The sequence below is a fragment of the Anser brachyrhynchus genome, assembly GCF_964034855.1.
Source record: "Anser brachyrhynchus genome assembly, chromosome: 2".
In the NCBI taxonomy this organism is placed as follows: domain Eukaryota; kingdom Metazoa; phylum Chordata; class Aves; order Anseriformes; family Anatidae; genus Anser; species Anser brachyrhynchus.
In genome coordinates, this window is record NC_137695.1 from 126,219,677 (window position 1) to 126,238,287 (window position 18,611).

The following is an 18,611-nucleotide window of genomic DNA, read 5'->3' on the forward strand; positions in this document are numbered from 1 at the left end:
GGACAATGGTTTTATTGATGCTTTCAACTTTGAGCTAACGTATGGGTACCATGAGCTAAGATACCCAATTGTATGTACTTGTATTTCCAAAAAAGAAAACATTTTAAGGAGTATAACCTCTTAATGGAGAAGGCTATTCACTTTCTAGTTCGCTTCTTGCTGATTTGTGGATATTGAAAATGAAAAGCCAAAAATAGTTCTTAAATTTGCTAGTGAGATCCACGGCAGTGCACATCTGTCAGTGCTGCCCATTTAGCCTGTGGTTCCTCTGAGTAACTCAACAGTGGGTCAGAGCCGTCCTGACAGCTCCACCATGGGAGTATGAAGCACTAATGGGCAGTGCTGAAGAACCCAAGATGTCAACAGGATCTCCAAATATCCCATGGCCTTGAAAACCAGACCTCGGGGCAGCAGAAAGACGGTAAGTTTGTCTAAGGCAAGAAAGGCAATCTTGCATGAAATGGGTCTTTAGGACAGAATCATAGGATACCTGGAGATCCTGGGGTGCCTAAGCATTTGTGCGTCCTTATTTATGGATTGCCAGGCTACCTGAAAACCAATGATGTAACTTTGCAAACTTTGCAGTTGGTTATCAAACTTTTACTCATTGTGTTTTTACAACTGAGAGTTGCTAAGTGGGAGTCCTTTTATATTCCTCTAAAAAATCCTCTGACAAAAGATTTCTAAATTAAATTTTCTCCATTTGGGATTTTTTTCATAGTAAGTATTTAGTAAATTTTCCACATTTTAAGTGGAATAAATTTTTTTTTTTTTTACATGTTAATCACCTTCACAAAGTGAAAGAAACGTGCAAGGAAAATAAAAAGAATAATCATTCTTGTTTTGCATTTTACAAGAGTAGGGCTAACTACAGGTAATAGCAAAGCTGTTCTAGGTTTAGGTTTGGAATTTATGAATATATGCCTTGTAATCTGGTATCCATACTTTTGCCTCCTGCACTTGTACGGTTGAATATTTATTTAGGAATTTAGAAGAGACTGCTTTAGATTCCCTGCTTTACCACAGACTTGGTTACTCACTTAAGTTTACCATGCAATAGCTTCCTAAATGATGTTCAACAATGACAGTGGTCATTTTGAATTTCCAGAGTTAAAAAAGGGAGGTAATGGTGAGCTCATCACTTATCATACTGGCATCTAACAGAAAAACAGCTAGAAAGACTTGGCGTGTTGAGGAAAGGGAAAGTTGACACAGTTGCTCTCAGGTGTGCACTTGAAAATCGGTGATGTTTTGTCTAGGTACTATTATTGCTCACTGGAGTCACTGTGAAATATCAAATTCCTCTAGAGGGAACATTGTGAAAAGGAAATGTTTCTGCTTCTTGGGTGTAGTGGGTTTACGTGGCAAGGCTTTGGTAGCAGGGGGCCATATGGGTGGCTTCTGTGAGAAGGATCTAGAAGCTGCCCCATGTTTGGTAAGGGCCCCACTGCTGACCAGAGCTGAGCCAATAAGCGATGTTGTTTTGCGCCTCTGTGAGAGCATATTTAAGACAGGGAAAAAAAAAAAAAAAAACACTGCGCCACACACAGCAGCTGGGAGAGTGAGAGGAGTGAGGAACAGCCTTGCAGGCGCCAAGGTCAGTGAAGAAGGAGGGGGAGAGGTGCTCCAGGTGCTGGAGCAGAAGTCCCCTGCAGTCTGTGGTGAGGACCATGGTGAAGCAGGCTGTCCCCCTGCAGCCCATGGAGTACCACGGTGGAGCAGGTTCCACGCTGCAGCCCGTGGAGGAGACCACGGTGGAGCAGGTGGGCCTCCACTGACGGAGGCTGCAGCCTGTGGAAGACCCCTGCCGGAGCAGATTCCGGGCCGGATCTGTAGCCCGTGGAGAGGAGCCCACGCAGGAGCAGGTGACCTGGCAGGAGCTGCTGTCCGTGGGGGACCCAGGTTGGAGCAGTTTGCTCCTGAGGGATGGACCCCGTGGTACGGACCCATATCTGGAGCAGTTCTTGAAGAGCTGCTGCCTGTGGGCAGCTCACGCCAGACCAGTTCAGCAAGGACTGCATCCCGTGGGAGGGACCCCACAGCACAAGGGACGAGAGTGACCGAGAAGGAGCGGCAGAGAAGAAGCGCTATGGACTGACCATAACCCCCATTCCCCTGTGCCGCTCAGGGGGAGGAGGTAGAAGAGGGTGGATGGGGGGGAAGGTGCTTTTGGTTTCTTTTCTTTGTTTCTCACTTCTCTAGCTTGTTAGTAATAAGCAATAAATCTTACTATCTCCCTATGCTGAGTCTCTTTTGCCCGTCACAATAATTACTGCGCGATCTCCCTGTCCTTATCTCAACCCTTGAACCCTTTTCATCGTATTTTCTCCCCATTCCTCTTTGAGGAGGGGGAGTGAGAGAGCAGTTGTGGTGGAGCTCGGCCGCCCACCTGAGTAAAACCACCACATTGGGCACTCAGAAGGTAGCTTTATTTAGCAGCTTCTTATTGAAACTGAAATTTTGTCTTGGCAAATGAATTGAAGCATAAGGTACATAAAATATACTGGGGGACTTGTGGTTGCTGCATCTGATGGAGGCAGACCTGAATGCATGGAGCTAGGCGACAACATCTCACCACTACCAGGTGGAAAAGTCCTGCTCCACTACTGCAAGTCCTCCTCCATCACATTCTCCCAGCACTTCATTGTGGCAGCATCTTCCATGAGCTAGTTCAGCTCCCAAAGCCAACAGTAAAGGCAGCAAAACCATGGGCTAGTTTCTCCTGGTCTGGGTGAGTAAAAGATCTCAGCTAATGCACCCTGACATAAGGCAAGAGTGGGAGGAAGGCAAGAAACAAGGAAAAGAGAGAGAAGGACAGACGATGGAAGGAATGGGATAAAGGAAATCAAGCAGGAGGTGGTGTCAGCTCAGCACATGAAACCACATCCCGAATGTGTGCTGGAGGCAGAGAAACAACCACATGGTGCTCTGCCCAGCTTAAATGGCCTGCAAAAATAGCCTTTTAGAAAACCTGCCACTGTGTTGGGATCACTTATGCTTTAATAATGACATCTGTTTGACAAAAAAGCTGAGTAGCTTAGATCTGTGACAAAAAAAATTGAAACTTTATTTCATCTTGCAGACAGGATATGGGTGTTTACTTGAGTGAGAGACGTTTCTGTTCTTAAAGAATTTTATGATATCCTTATTCTTGCTATGCTATGGACTAGGACAACCATTCCTAACGATGATTGAAACTACTATTTTCTCCTTTTCACCTTCTGACTTAAAGACGGTGTCTGGAAGAGACTGCAGGGGAAAACTTCTGAACTGTATGATATATATGCATACGGTGAAGTGTAAATGTCCAGCTTTCAATCCACAAGTGTGATGCAGATGTTTTAGATCATATTTATATCCCGTGAATGTGCATTGGATAAACAGCAACCAGAGTGTGATGTCCTGGATAGAAGGATTATGATGACATCCTTTTGGCCTAGTCGCCAAATCTTAAAAATACATAGTGGTATTTCAGTCTTTATTAAAAATTCCTTGCTTATGTTCTTATACCATCAGTTACACACAAAGTGATTGTGTGATGTTGCTTCGCAGGCCATGATTTTTAGGTATTATTATTAATACTTACATACAGAAGCAAAATACTATGGGATCTTATGGGTTCGACTGGACAGTTTGGGGTTCAAATAGGCTGAGTACCCTTTGTCTACATACATCTGGTGGGTGAAAAATATGGCTAGCTGCCATCATACTCTTCATGGAAAACTTCTTGGTTCCCCTTACCTATAGAAACATTCAAAGAGCAGTAGGCTAAGGCTAAATCACTTCCAGGTCCTGCCATTTAATTGCTGTCCATTTTGTAATCAAAGGTACATAATACATATTAGAAGTGGAGTTAATCTCACGACCTGGTAACAGTGAAGTACTGCTGGCAGCAAATAAATAGGCAAAGTACTGGTGTCTCATTGCTGCAGCAAGCACCATCCCCCTCACACCGATGACTTTGAGTTTATTTGGTATTCTGCAGTCACACCTCCAGCTGCAGTGCAGATGTAGCCTTAGATGGCTCCTGCTACCACTGTCCTAGTAACTTTTTCTATGGGTAACTTGCACTGCAGTGGACCCTAGGCAAGAAATCATCCTCAGCATTTGTGGGGATGCCTCCTGACTAGCACACTATTGGGAAACCTAGGCGACACTTTGGAGTCTCTGGAACATCTCAGCCCTAAACATGGGTGAGAAGCAGGTGCAGAGGCAGCCAGAAGGAGCCTCCTGCTGCTCCCTGCAGAGGCAAACAGGAGTACACTGTGCCTTTTCTGATTCACCTGAGTTTGCCTGTCTATGTTAGCAGAAGGAAGTAAGCTATATACAGAAGGAAAGTGAGTAGTTGTTAGTGGGACCATGGTAGCAATCTGATTCCATGAAGAGAGGAACAAGATATATTTATTTAAACTCGCAGTAGTAAAATGCCATTATGGGACTGTAATCTAAATTGTATCATCAATACCTGAAAAAGCACAGCTGACACTCAGCTCTTTGGGGTTAGAACCAAAGGAAGTTTCTACAACACACCAGTGAGGCTAGGGTGTTTCAGTGGGAGGAGGTCTTAGTTAGGCTTTCCCCATTATTCAACAGACAGCCTCACCCCTGCTAGGTGCCCCCTCAGCAGGGGCTGGCACAGTTGTTCGCCCTCTTCTCCTTCCACTCTGCCTGTAAAGTGGAAGACATTTTATGGAGGTCTCCAGAGTCACGAATCTTGTGCATTAGGGCATGCACAACTAAGACTGTGGTACAACTTAAGAAATCTATCTATTGCAATTTGCATACTTGCCAAGGTAGAAAAATTAAACTGCAAGAAAAGGTCAAACTTCAGATAAATCTATCATAGATAAATCGTCATTATTTCAGATAAATCATCGTCTATGACTCCGGACCTCAGCTGAAAGTGTGCAGGCCTTGAGTGCACACTATCTTCTTGAGGAAAAGATAGCATTTGCAAAAAATATGACTCCTCAGTTTTTATGGGACACAGGACTCATGCTTCTATGTGGGTTTTAAATTTGATGGAATGTCCTACTGCTTCCTTTCATGGGAAATGTTTCCTGACATGATCATTGCTGACCCATACATCTGAAGCTATGAATGAATGCTGTTGTGATGTATAAAATAGCTCATGACTCTTCTGTGTGCAGTGATCTTTTAATGAGCAGCAAGATCCCAGGAAGAATAAAATAATTCTTCCAAACCAAGCACTTAATCTCACTTTGTAGCTAAATCAAAATGCTCAAATTAATATGCTGACTAATCTTTACAAACGTTCTGCCTAGGACAAATGACCAGCTGGTCTAAGCATACTTTGTTTAACTGTATGACAGCAGAAACTACTGCAGTTGGAGTACTTAAAATTTAAGGGGTCCAATATTTCCCAGGCTATTTTTTTTTTCCCTGAGCATGGGTCTTTACTAATTAAGTAAGTCCAGCTTTATAGGTGGAGCAATACCAAAAAAGTACCAATAAAAATTTTAAAGCTCTCTAAAACATTTTAATGCCTTATTTCATGTGGCATATACAGAGTTATGACGGTTTGTAAGGTATAAAGTTTTTTATTAGCAGTCCAGTGGGAAGACGATATAACTCAGTCATTGCTTTGCAACTCATTTAATGCACATCACCACAACATTTGACTAGCACACTTATCACAAATTGAACTCAGTAAAATATTTGACCCAGCAGCCCTTTACACACATGCAAAGAGAGAGTTAACTACACAATAATTTGAGGAATTAGTGGTCACTTATAAGACATGGCATAAACACAGCAACTACTCTTCAGTTTATGCTATATTATTCCCCAAAGCCTCTAGGTTTCACAGGGTTTTCCCCAAAGAACGTGTGGTACAAAAATTTGAAAAACAACTGACCTCTGCTTTAATATCTTTTATATGAAACAAATGGGAAAACTGATATAGGAGTTACAAAATTCATTTTCCCTCTCTCCTGTCACCTTCATCTCCTCCCCCAACATTTAGAGAGTTTCACTTCAAATAAGTTAAGTAGGACTAGTAGTTTCCCATTACAAACGTCTGCTTCTCTCCATGTTTGATGTTAAGTGACAAACCCAGAGGTGGTAAGGGCGCAGCTGGCCTGTCCCCAGACTGCACATTGGCAGTGACACCATGCATAGCACAGTGAGTTCTCAGGTGATTATTGCTCCTGACTTCCTTTTTACACAAGTGGCTGCATACAGAGGGAAAAATGGGACAATTAGCAAAGTATTCCAGATGTCCATATGTGTCCAAAAAGAGAAGAGAGACTGGTCATTTTCTGTTATTCTCTATATCATCTGCAGAGAACTGGGAGATTAATAGTGTTTTCAGCTGAGAATTTTGTTTGAATTGAAAAAGTCTTGCTTAAAAACCTCCTCCTCTTCATGGAACAAACACAGATGGCTGTAGTACAGTATTTTGTTGTTTTACACCATAGAGTACTGATCTTCTGTAACAAACTTGAAGTTTAATGTGTGCAGCAGTAGAACATAAGTAAAACCAGGGAAAAAGAAAATCAAAAGGAATCATGCTTAACAGCAGCTGATTAAAGCCCCAGATATAGAAGTGTTTATGAAACAAAGATTTTAATTCAGATCTTCAGACATTTAAGGAATAATGATTGTTTGTTTCTTCTATTAAAATGATAAGAATTATTTCAAACTGTTTCTATTAATATTAGCCTGTACCAACTGTAATTATAGAAGGCACACTTTTCGAATCTACATGTGGCCAAGAAATGATTTTCTTTGCATCAAAAATTTTCTGGGTTGACATTAGAACAAACCAGGGATCTCTTGGAATTTTTTTCATGGAAATGTGAGAAAAACCTGCTGGTTACATCACTTACCTGCAATCCAGAACACAAGATTAAAAATGGCTATGTATCCTGTTTGAAACAGGTCTATGAACAATAGACTAGAAAAATGTGATAAGCATTGGGGCTATAAAGTCATTCTTGCTTTTGCTTGGATGTTTATACAAAATACAATATTCCCAGTAAGAGGCTAAAAACTTGGCAACAAAGCATAAGAATGTATTCCATGACAGCCTTTTGAAAATCTATCTACAACTGGCTTAAGCGTATATATTTTAAAATTACAGAGTTGCAGAAAATTCCAGTGTGCTGAACATGCTCCATCCTTGTGCAGTTCTGGTATGTCAGCTGGGTCAATCATGCACCTTCCCAGGGGTGCAAGAGAGGCACAGGTCTCCCCTGATATCATTTGATATTTATAAGACTTGAAACAGATTGTGCAAGAATTTAACTTATTGTTTGCCATAGAACAGGAGAAGAAGGAAGAAACAAGCTAATTAATATAGATAGTTGCAGATTTTGAAAGAAGCAGGAATAAACATGCAAAATAGGTATGTAGATGAATGAGGTTTATAGGAGACAAAGGATATGGGGATGACTTAGAAGTAGAAGAGTGCTTTTAAAAATGGAAGAGCTGTAAGCATTCCCCCCTGACTAGGAAACAAACAACCATCAGAGTATACATGTCTTCTCCATCTCTTAGTAGCTGGTATACATAGGCCATGATATCCCATTCCATTTCTCTCAGGAAGCTAGAAACACAAATCTGCTATGGGTTTCTGTTGGGGAATGTCAACTTGTTGTCAGTTTTTCAATTCCCCTTCTTTCAAGAAAAATGGAAAGAAAAAAAAAACACCTAAAGTAGATATTACCAAAACAATTGATACCACATAAAATCTCAAGTCAATGGCTCCAACCAAAACGATAATCTGTGAAACCTGAGTTCAGGATTCTCTTGTACATCTTGGATTATAGACTCCAAATGTATGCAACCTATGCTTTATTAGATAACTTCTTAATTTGAGCACTTCTCAGCCCTTTGAATACTTGATCATTAAACCTAAGTGTTCTTTTTACTTTTAACCTCCTTCTTAATATATATATATCAAAGAATGAAACATATTTCAAATAACAGGTCATTTATCAGCAGTTAATAGCTCAGTTCTGTTGTGCATACACAGGAAAAATCCTCACTGAATTCAGTGTCTCAGTTCAGAGAGATTCTTTTCACTAGATCACTTTAAATATGTATGGAATTGTTGTCTTAGAAAGCATAAAGCTCAAATTAAATTGCTACAGCAGTTATATTCAGGGGCTGTGGCTTGGGGACAGGGTGGGCCCATCAAAGCCATAATGTCTTGGAAGTGTGAGAAAGCCAGGGAAGATCTGAGAGAAAACCGGGGACAAGGAATGAAGCTTGATTGCCACTGTAGTCTTTTAGAAACAGTACAAGCATAGCTCTGGACTTAGACTTCCAGAAAACTTTATCTTGTGTAGAAGCAACTACACACTGTAAATACTCCGTGTTGGGCAGAAACCATATGGAAATGCTCACTGAAAAGTTACTACAACTGCAGCAAGTGTTTCCATTTGCTCAGCAAAGAGCAATAATTCCTCATTTCCAATAAAACCTCATTCTCCAGCCAGCCTTTGGCCGTGAAGACTGGCAGGTTGTCATCCTTCTGACTAAGGGTACTGAGGTACCTGGAAGGGGGTGCATTGTGTGCTTCCCAGCTGTGCTTCGCCATCATGAATGACTTGCAGGGAAACAAGACAAAGCTAGAAGTTATAACGCCTTCAGCAGGAAGGATTTAGCTGCAGCCTGCTCTGATGCTACCCCATGACTGTCCATAGCTGCAAATGTCTGCTGCAAATAGCCTCTTCTCACTTTTGCTATTTGAATCTAAGGATGTTGGGATAATGAATGCTGAAGGAGTTCTTAATTCAGCATGTTAGTTCAGGCACATAGTGAAAGTGATTCAACACATTAGCCCAAGACCATGATGAAAGAGAGCTTCCCACCTATGTGGGACTGCATAGCTTCTCCCTGCAGGCTGCTGCCCAAGGCTGCTGCGTGTGCTGCCAGTTCTCTGCCTTTGCCCTGGAAATTACTGGTTGGAGGAGGTTGATTCATGTCTCCTTCAGGGCATCTCTCCTTCAGTAACTCTTATATACATTCTCCAACAGGTCTTTGCTTAAATAGTAACTCTGGGTTTCAAGTGTGTTTCACTCAGCAAATTATATTTAACACTGTAATGTGAAAGCCATGCTTACAATATCAGATGAGGGGAAATGGCCTCAAGTTGTGCCAGGGGACGTTTAGGTTGGATATTAGGAGAAGTTTCTTTACTGAAAGGGTTGTGCAGCATTGGAATAGGCTGCCCAGGGAAGTAGTTGAATCACCATCCCTGAAGGTCATCAAGAAACATGTAGATGTAGAACTTAGTATCATGGTCTAGTGGTGGACTTGTCAGTACTAAATTAAAGGTTGGACTAGATGATCTTAGAGGTCCTTTCCAACCTGAATGATTCTGTGATTCTGTGAATATGAGAACAGATATTCAACACCATGGTAAACAATGGCTCTTTGCCATTTTCTACTTAAGAAAACTTAGGTACATAATATCTTGCTTGAAATCTCAAAGAACTGAACTAATCTGTGTAGATCCCAGCTCACTTTTGCACCTGCTGTAACACTTCTGGATGACTTCTCATACCCTAATGCAGGTTCTGTTCTGTCCTCAACCTCCACTTCTCACCTTGTCATAAATCTGTTATAGGAAAACTCTTCTTCATAACCCAAGGAGAGGAAGGGAAGGGAAGGGAAAAATCCCGAGGCCTTTCTAGGTTTATACAATTTGAAGTGAACTAATAATTCTGTGTATCACATTCTTTCCTATTTCCCCTGAACTGAATGTAGCAAATTGCACAGAGTAAAGCAGAATCTGACACTGGCTAAAGCATGTCTTCCAAAAGGGCCCACTCATATTCTTTCTGACATTAGGAAATAGTGAATCAGTATTTTCTTGGTAGTGAGTTCCAGTAGTGAATTACTTTAGCTCAGAAAACCCATATGTTCCACCTTGCCAATTTGTCTCTAGCTTCAGCCTCCAGCACTGCTCCTGATTATGCTAGGGACCTGAGGAGCTCTTTCCTCCTGATGAAAATTTGGCCAGTCCCCTCTTAGTCTTCTTTTTAATGAAATAAGCATTCCTTAAGTTCCTTAATAAGTTTCTTCCTGCAAGTCAGTTTCTCTGACTCTTGATTTACTCGTACATATTTTTCTGTATGTAAATGTCCTTTCTATAAAGGTTACCTTCTGGACACTTACCAGAATTTTATGATAATTAATAATAATCGTGGGTAAGTGTTTTAAACTCAGTGGTTTTGAGTGTTTCATGCTCCAGGTGCTCAACTTGAGAGGCTGGAAGGGGCTTGCAGCTTATTGAAACACATGCTTCTCCTTTTGAAAGGTCAAAAACTTATTTACATAGAGCATCACTGAAACACATTTACCTCTGTTACTGACAACAGCAATCAAAAAGTTGCATGAACAATGAAAGACTGAGCAAGAAGCTGATATTTCGGCTATGTATATGAGGGCAAGTAATAGTTCCTATTAAAAGATCACATGGTACTTTTCATATTCACTGAGACAAGACCTCATTTTTTTAAGCCTGCATTTGAATGACCCAAACAGAGTAATCATGGATGCGTGTAATTTTTTCCCCTCCTCCTGCTTGATCCCAGATTTAAATCATAATGCTGAACTCATGACGTCACTCTCAATCATTTCCACATGGCTTCACTTGTAGGATCAAAAAGAAGGTGAAGCTCTCTTGTGTCAGCAGAAAGCTGATTTTGGGGATGGGAAGGTAATTCGATGAAAATTCTAATAATGAAAAGAAAACTTCAAAGTAGCCTGCAGGTAAAGTACTATTCTTTTTCAGTATTTGTTCTGCCTCAAATTTTCCAGGTTGGCAGAGGTTTAGTTTTAAAGGAACTGTGCTGGTAAGGAGATCTTGAGTCTTCAGATGCTCTGGTTCCTTTAGGAAATATTACCTGAATTTAAAATTTACAGGTGAATTCTAGAAAATAAACCTTGGTAAGAAACAGAGTAAGATAATAGAAGATTGGGTTGCCCAGCCTCATACTTCCATTTTCTCTGGTACATTAGTTTTCTAAAGGTAGCATTTTGGCTCTGGCCGAATGAAAGGGCAAAGGTTACAAAATGTGAGGCCGTGGCTGCTGGAAAAGAGAACAACTGCGACAATGGTGGGGAAATGCAGGCCACCAGCACTAAGCGCAGAAAGATGTGGCATGTAGGAAGGGGATGTCATTTTCTGAGAAACCAGGAAATGAGCTTTGTCTTCAAACATTTCTATTTATGGTATGACAATTGCAAATATTGCAGGAGATATTTGATACTAAGATGAGGAAATATGTGGCAGGCTGTTTAGTTTTAACTCTTTGTCTTTGCATGGGCTGCTTTTGTTCAAGAAGCAACAATGGAAAAGAGATTTGGAAAAAAAAAAAAAAAAAGGCCTCTGCTGCAGCTTTGCCCAAATTTTTTTTCCTGTGTCCCTCTCCAAAGTGAACTCTACCTTTCATGCCTTTTCTCTCCCCTTCTCCTCCCAAACCCATCTAGTATGCAACATTTAGAATTAGAGCCCCTTATCTCTGCTTGCAGCCCTGCCAGAACCTCTTGTGTCCCTGTCCCCTCCCCCTCCCCCCCGTTTTTTCCCAGATGCCGAGTCCTAGTTTGGGAACTGCTGTTTCCACTGGATTTCAGTTCCTGGCATCCTATCTGTAAAATACTTTGACCAAAAGGGAGCCATTCCCCAGAGGCTCTGATTCTAATTCTGCTGCTTGGTGCTAGCGTGAATTCAGAGTAAACCTCCTGGCCGTATACCCATGTGGTCCTGCTGAGATTGTCCCTAAATGTGTAAAATGAGGAAGCCTTGTGTGTTTTAAAGCATAGCACCTCACTCTTCTGGCCCTGAGGTTAACTTCACTGTTTGGTTTGCAAAATGTCTCTATGTCCGTTTCTGTTCTGCCACAGCTCCAAAAACGTTCTTCCTCTTCTGCCAATAGCCTTTATTAATTTGGATACTTTTCCTTCAGATTTCGTTAGTGCTATGCTTTATTAAGAAATCAAGCATTGCTTAGGGGGGAAAAAACATTGTTTTCTCTGCACTTGCTGGAAATGTGCAGGCATAAATTGTGGGACTCTTGTATGCCAGGGTCTTTCCCAAAGCTTGTTCTTGTCCCCACTTTTCACTTACGTTGCATTTCTGGTTCATCACAGCCACTCACTCACTTGTCTGAGAGGCTACAAATCTCTTGGAAGCCCTTTGCTCATCTCATAGACGGTGGAGGCAACAGCAGTGCTAGGCATTCTTGAAAAATATGCTGTTTATTTATCCATCCAAATGTAGATTTTAAAGGCTCATTATAGTCATCTGACTTTGAAACATCTTGGCCCCAGAATACCAGGTAATTAAAACAAATAGGGGACTTCATGTGAAATTCTGCTCTTTTGTTCAAAGATTTCTGAGTTACTCAATCATCTCCTTTCTAAACCAACGTATCCTTCTCCTGTTGTCTGTTTATTATTTCAAGGCTCAAGTATATGTATCTACAGCAAGGAAAAAAACATGAGATGCTTTGGGGATAGTACGAAAATAAAGGGAAACAATTAAAACTTGTGATCTCAGTGTTAATGTTAGGCATTAGGCATTTGCCTGGCCTGCACTGCATATGTAAGACCTATTTAGCTTCCATGCCGTGAACCAAACTTAGGAGAATTTCCTAGGTATCACTGTGACCCTTGTCATCTAGGGCACCTCACACAACTTTCCATTTGTGACAGTAGGTCAATTAGAATTATATAGGGGGATTTTATTTTATTTTACCTGAAACCTAAGAGAACTGCTGCTAGCCATCAGGGATAAGTCTATCATGAACAAGCTATGTCACGGTTCCAACCCTCTACACACAAGAGATCTCTCTGCTTGCCTTTCCTGCAGCACGATTTGCTTTGAGAGGCTGCTCACCTCCCGCGCGGGCAGTGTGCAGCCTGCCATGTGTCACAGCTGCCTGTTTTGCCCGGCAGAGGATGCAAAAAGCAGCTCTGCAGGGACCGTGGTGCAGATGTCCATCACCATTCCTGTCAGGGCAGTACTTGAACTTGCATGAGATGTAGGTGATTTCTAAATTTGTTTCCAAGACTGCTTGCAATAAAAAAAGACCCTGACAGAACAGCACAGAAATACGATCTGATGTAAAACCACAGCGGTTTTCTACTTTTTAGAAAGCTTTTGTAATGTGTTTGAATTGGCCACCTTGCTATCTTTGGCTGCAATTGCTAATCCCTCAACGTCCTTAGCTGGTGTCCTTGATACTCTAAATTAACTAATATTTTTAGAAGATTTTAGCTTTTATTCTTGATTATGCAATGGATATATCACCGGATATTTTTCATGTCAGCACGATTAAAATGCTTAATCCCCTCAGAGAAATTTGCAGTGATTTAAACCACTGCTAGAAATCATATTTAAGATTTAGGAGAGTAAAGAGCCAAGTAGATTTGAGACATCAATTTCTCCAGAAGGGTTTCTACTCTTCCAAAACTCTGGGAGAGATTCTTTGCAGAGCAAAACTTAGTGCAAGTTTTGTGCAGATGCTGGGGGGGTGCTTTCCACATTGTTAGAACTAGGGTACCCCAGGAGTTGTGTCCCAAGCAAGCAGAGAGTTTCTAAGTAGTTTAAAGGGCTCTGAGATTTAATGTATCCTCCTTCCCTCTTCCAGCACTGGGTGATCACTGTGCTAGTGTTGTTTGCTTGGACTTCATATTATATGCAGGAAAATAGGAACCATTCCACTGATCAGCAAAGCAGTGGTGGGCTCCATCCTGATGTTAGGGACAATTGAGAGACTGCATGTGTTTAGGAAAAGTTAAAGTGGTCCAGTGCTCATACTGTGGACAAGACCTGAGGCATAAACGAGAATGGCAAGCACTCTCAGCAGTGACTGCTGCTTTGGCAAAATGCTCAGAATTAAACTCCAATAAAATGGTTTTCAACAAAACCTTTATATGGAGGGGTCTTTTCTGGGAGGTCTGTAAAGTCATTCTTTTTATGGAAATAAAGGACTTCAGAAAACATAGTCTTTGTGTAAAAAAGATGAAATGAACTTTGAGTTCATAAAGGCATTTTCTCTATCATTATATCAACTTTCTCCTCATTTTTTGCTATATTCCTGACTTTATATAAACCAGTATATTATGGAGCATATATGTTTATATCTTGATCTAATATCTATTGAGCAATATTAAACAATTTTAATTTGCCTAGTAAACATTTAAATTTAGGCCCGTTTCTCAAAAAGTATCACTGACATCATTTCTTTTTTATATGTAATATATTGTACAATATGCATCAGCAAACTTTCCAGGGAATTTCTGTGGTTTAAACAAAGGTCTTTGTGACTGTTAATTTACAAAATATAAAAGGGTGTTCTGTTCTGTTCTTGTTTTATTTTATTTTTTTTTTATTCAATCCTCTTGAGAGAGAAATTGAAACTTTAGAGTCACAAAGGGCTTCCATGTCTATCGGAGTCGGATTTCTCTTTGGAATTTTACAGATAGTTATTTTCAAACCTGAATGGCCTGTGAAGAGTGTCTGGGTTGTTAGAATGAATTGCTAAATTATAGGTACAGGTGCTAAGTGTTATTACGTCAAAGCACGAGTTCAGGAAATGAGATCACCCAAAGGTACCAGAGGCACTGCAAAATTAAGAACTAGGTATTGCAATTGAATGTATCTCCTGGTCTGAAATCCACACCCCGCCCCCCCCCCGCCCCGGTAAAACCACTCATTAAGTATTCTGTTGAATGCCATGAAGGAAACCAAGCTAATGTGGAGGGACAGAAAGATTTCAGATTGAGTTTTCAATTAAAATCCAGTCTGCTCTGTTTCTGATAATCTCTAAATTCTTTTGAAGAAATGATCATTATAACTGTGTTTAATCTGTTTTCAAAACAGACTGTGAAATAGCCATTGTGTATGCACCTTCTGTTTTTATAACTTCTGTGCTTTGATATTGTAATTGATGCAAGTGGGTGCAATTAAATCTTTATTTGGAAACTTGCACCAAAGCAAGTCATTCAGAAAAAAGCCACCAATGTGCTTTGACTCTAGATTCTCACACATATTTGCACTTACAATCAAAGCTTTTGTTCTGTTAAACTAACAAGGGCTGTTTAGCATAAGAAAGAGTTAACACAAACTGCCTTCGGTTGTGCTAATTTCAGGAATAACACTCCAGTGGCAAAAAAATCTGTAGGAAACTATGCTGTCTCCATTAAAAATAACCAATTTTGATTAAAATAAGTAACTAACCACAAGTGGAATTATTCATTATTAAAATGAGCAATAATACGTCAACAATTACTGTCATTCAGTGATGAAATTTCTCTGAATTTCCTTACAGAAAGATTACCAGAGAACATATCTTTAGCTCAAATTATTTTTAAAACATTTAAAATCTGTCACTTTCACTTTTGGGGTTTTTACTTGAGAACATGGACAGGCAGGGATCAAGATTGGTAGTTAGCTTTAATGAGAAGTTTGTTAGTATCTCTTTATTATTAGTGCTGTGACACAGCTATTAATCAATTATATTACTAAGTATGAGTCTCATACTACTGTCTTAAAACCTAGCTATAGATTTGTCTGCATGAAATGATATTTTGTAGAAAGATAAGTTTGGTTCATTTCAGTGGAATGGTCGGTCTGCTTGGTCCAACGGTAAGGCTAGGCTGGAATAGCAGAAAGTTTACTTAATTAAGGTATACACTTGCTTCTGGAAAGACTACAGGTCAAACATACTTTCTTCTTTTTCTCAACAAAGTAAAATCTTAAATGCAGTAGAAGATAGAGCTCTCTGTGTCTGTGTATAGACAGTCACATATGTATATCATAATTTCTTTATCTTCTCAAAAAGTTCAAGTGAGCCATTTTTATGGCCCACAAAGGAAAGTCATGACAGCAAGTAGTGAGTGCAGCCAGGTTTAAAAATACTTAGAGCAGGTCTCAAAACCTTTATATTCTTTTATTTGGAAAATATCATGTTGGCCTTCTAGAGATGCAAAGACGACTTCAAAAGGCACTCTTTGGCAGAATGCATCTCTAGCACAAGCCAAGGCTACTTATGGTGTTCCTGTGTAAGGCTCTCTTCCTGACAAGAGAGGTCATGTCTCTCAAAGAAACATGGCAGGGACACTACCCTCAGTATAAGTCTATCACTATGAGGAAAACAAACTCTACTCTACTGAAAACTTCCTTATTGTTGATAAGACTGGTTTACAGCTGGGCTAGGGCCCAGTAACAGTGCTTGCCTTCTTGATTGTCTCTTGAGGTAATTCATCTTAGTGACACGTCTCATCTCCTTTAGCAGGAGAACTGCTCATTACTGGAGTAATTTTTGTCCCTAGTGCCATCCTTCAGCAGACGATAGTAGTAAAGCTTCTACACTGACTTTCCTGGAGTGTGTGCAAGTTCCAAAATGTGATTTTAAGATCAACTTAAGTCCATTTAAGATAGACTGCCTCTGAAAGGAAGTGTTTTTGTCCTTCCCTCTCCCTTGCTTGCACATTACCGTGCCTATTCTTGCATCAGCACTAGCATTCCCCAAGCTTTCCAGCTATTCCCATAGCTGATGAGACCTGACTAAAATTTAACCATTTAAACAAACAAAACAAGACAAAACACACACACACACAAAAGGAAACTAAGAAATTAAATCAGCTAATGTTTATGTAATGGAGTCAGCAGAAACAAGAACCCAAGGGAACAGAGCAAGGGAAAAGCAGAAAAGGATGGATTGTCATTTCCAATGGCAATGTGGCTTATGCTGAATGTAAACCTGCACTCTGAGGCTGCATCTGCCATTGAGGTGCATCTCCTCTGTAGAGCCAGGTATTGAACTAGATGTCAGACCACAACCCTTACTGCAAATATTTTGTGAATTCTGCTTCTTCAGTGTAATAGTGACTCTTTGATAATATTCAGTCTGAAGAAAGTGTTAGAAAAGCCTTGAATTTAATAAAGTATGGAATGAAAACAAATTTCAAAACTGGTTGCAAAATGGCATTTCTGTCCTCTTTTTAGAACTATGTACAGCCTTGGAAGGAGAATGAGCCAACTATAAAAAATATTCCAAATTCCCTAAGACTGTACAGAAGTAAGATTGGCTCTGCCTTTTATACTAGTCTAACTGACCAGGTTCCACCTTCCCACTGATCATTACCACAATAAAGGCAGAGGAAAAATATTTTTCCCTCCCTTCAACCAAAGGTGGAATTTAAATAAAAACAAAATGAAACATTCAGGCAAATATTACAGCTTCCTGCCCCAGTCCTTTTAAAATTCTACTTCACTGACACAGCTTGGAAAAGATTCAGTGCCCTAAGTTACCACTAAGAGTAAATAATAATTATATTCACCATAAGAAGGGGTTTTGGTAAGTGTCAGCCTAAGGACAGCGAATGGGTCTATCTGTTGGGAGTTTCCCCTTGCTACTGTAGTAGGCTTTGCATTGAGAGAGAGCAGAGAGCTGAAGAGAAGAAAGGGTTGAAGGACTACTCAGACGTATGGTGGCATCAGGAGAAGCAGACTCTTTTCCAGACAGGCCTCGTTTTGCCCTTTTCAGTCCTGCTCTTTTCCTCTCTCCTCTGTCGCTTTCCCTTTAGTGTTAACCAGTCTGGGAAGTGCCAAGGGACTGCTGAAGTAGAGACATGGAGAATGACTGCTGTGTTAAAGGGCAGTGGGGGAGAGCTATGGATACAGAGTGAGAAAGAGGGATGCCATTAGGATGGGGAGCAAGATCCTCCTGTGCCATAAGAGATGAGGACAAAGCACAGAAAAGGACAGACTGTCAGAAGAGTCTGGGCTCTGTTTTCTCACCCACAGCCTCTCAGAAATGCTGTAGCCAGCAGACTCTGCTAGCCCAATGCCTTTTTTCGGACTCAAACTTTTATCAAAACCTCCTTGCATCAGACTCTTCTAGGACACCCTTCCTGCAACTATTCTCCTAAAATCTTTCACTAACCCCTCCAAAACCTTTTCCCACCTTTAAAGATCCTCCAATTCCTTTGTATACCCTTCTCCACCAAGAGCTGGCAAGCTTCTCTGTTGCTCTCTTTTGCTCTCCTGAAACTTGACTAATACCCTCTTGTTCTCTAAAGCACCATGGCTTTTTTCCATCCTTCCCCCCACACCACCCCAAATCTTCCCGCTACTTCTACAACACTGAATTTTGCCTACCCTTTCCTCAACCTTGTGCCAACACAATTATAGACAGTGAATGTCACTGAACAAACTGTTGCTCAGTAGACCCTTTGGTTGGTATCACTCATATCTGCCTAAAATTAGCTCTGCTCAGAAAGAAATGACATCTCTCTTCTCTTTATTACTGAAATCCCCCATCAACATCAATGCCCACACCTGTTGTTGGGACGTTTTATAAATCTAGAGAGATTTTTCTGACCTGCAATGTAACCAGGATGTCTTCCAGCAACTCTACACTCCACGTTAACAGATCCCTCTTGGCCTTTCTTAATATTACATTTCAGTTTTCACTCTGTCTTCACTTTTTCAGTTTTCTCTACAATTAAGTTTTTTTAACTGACACAAGACATAAGCTGTAGATGTTTTTCAGGAGGTAAACTAGAGGTTTTGGAAATAGTGTGCAGATATTCTGGACTTTTAGCACCCAGAAAGGGAATGACAA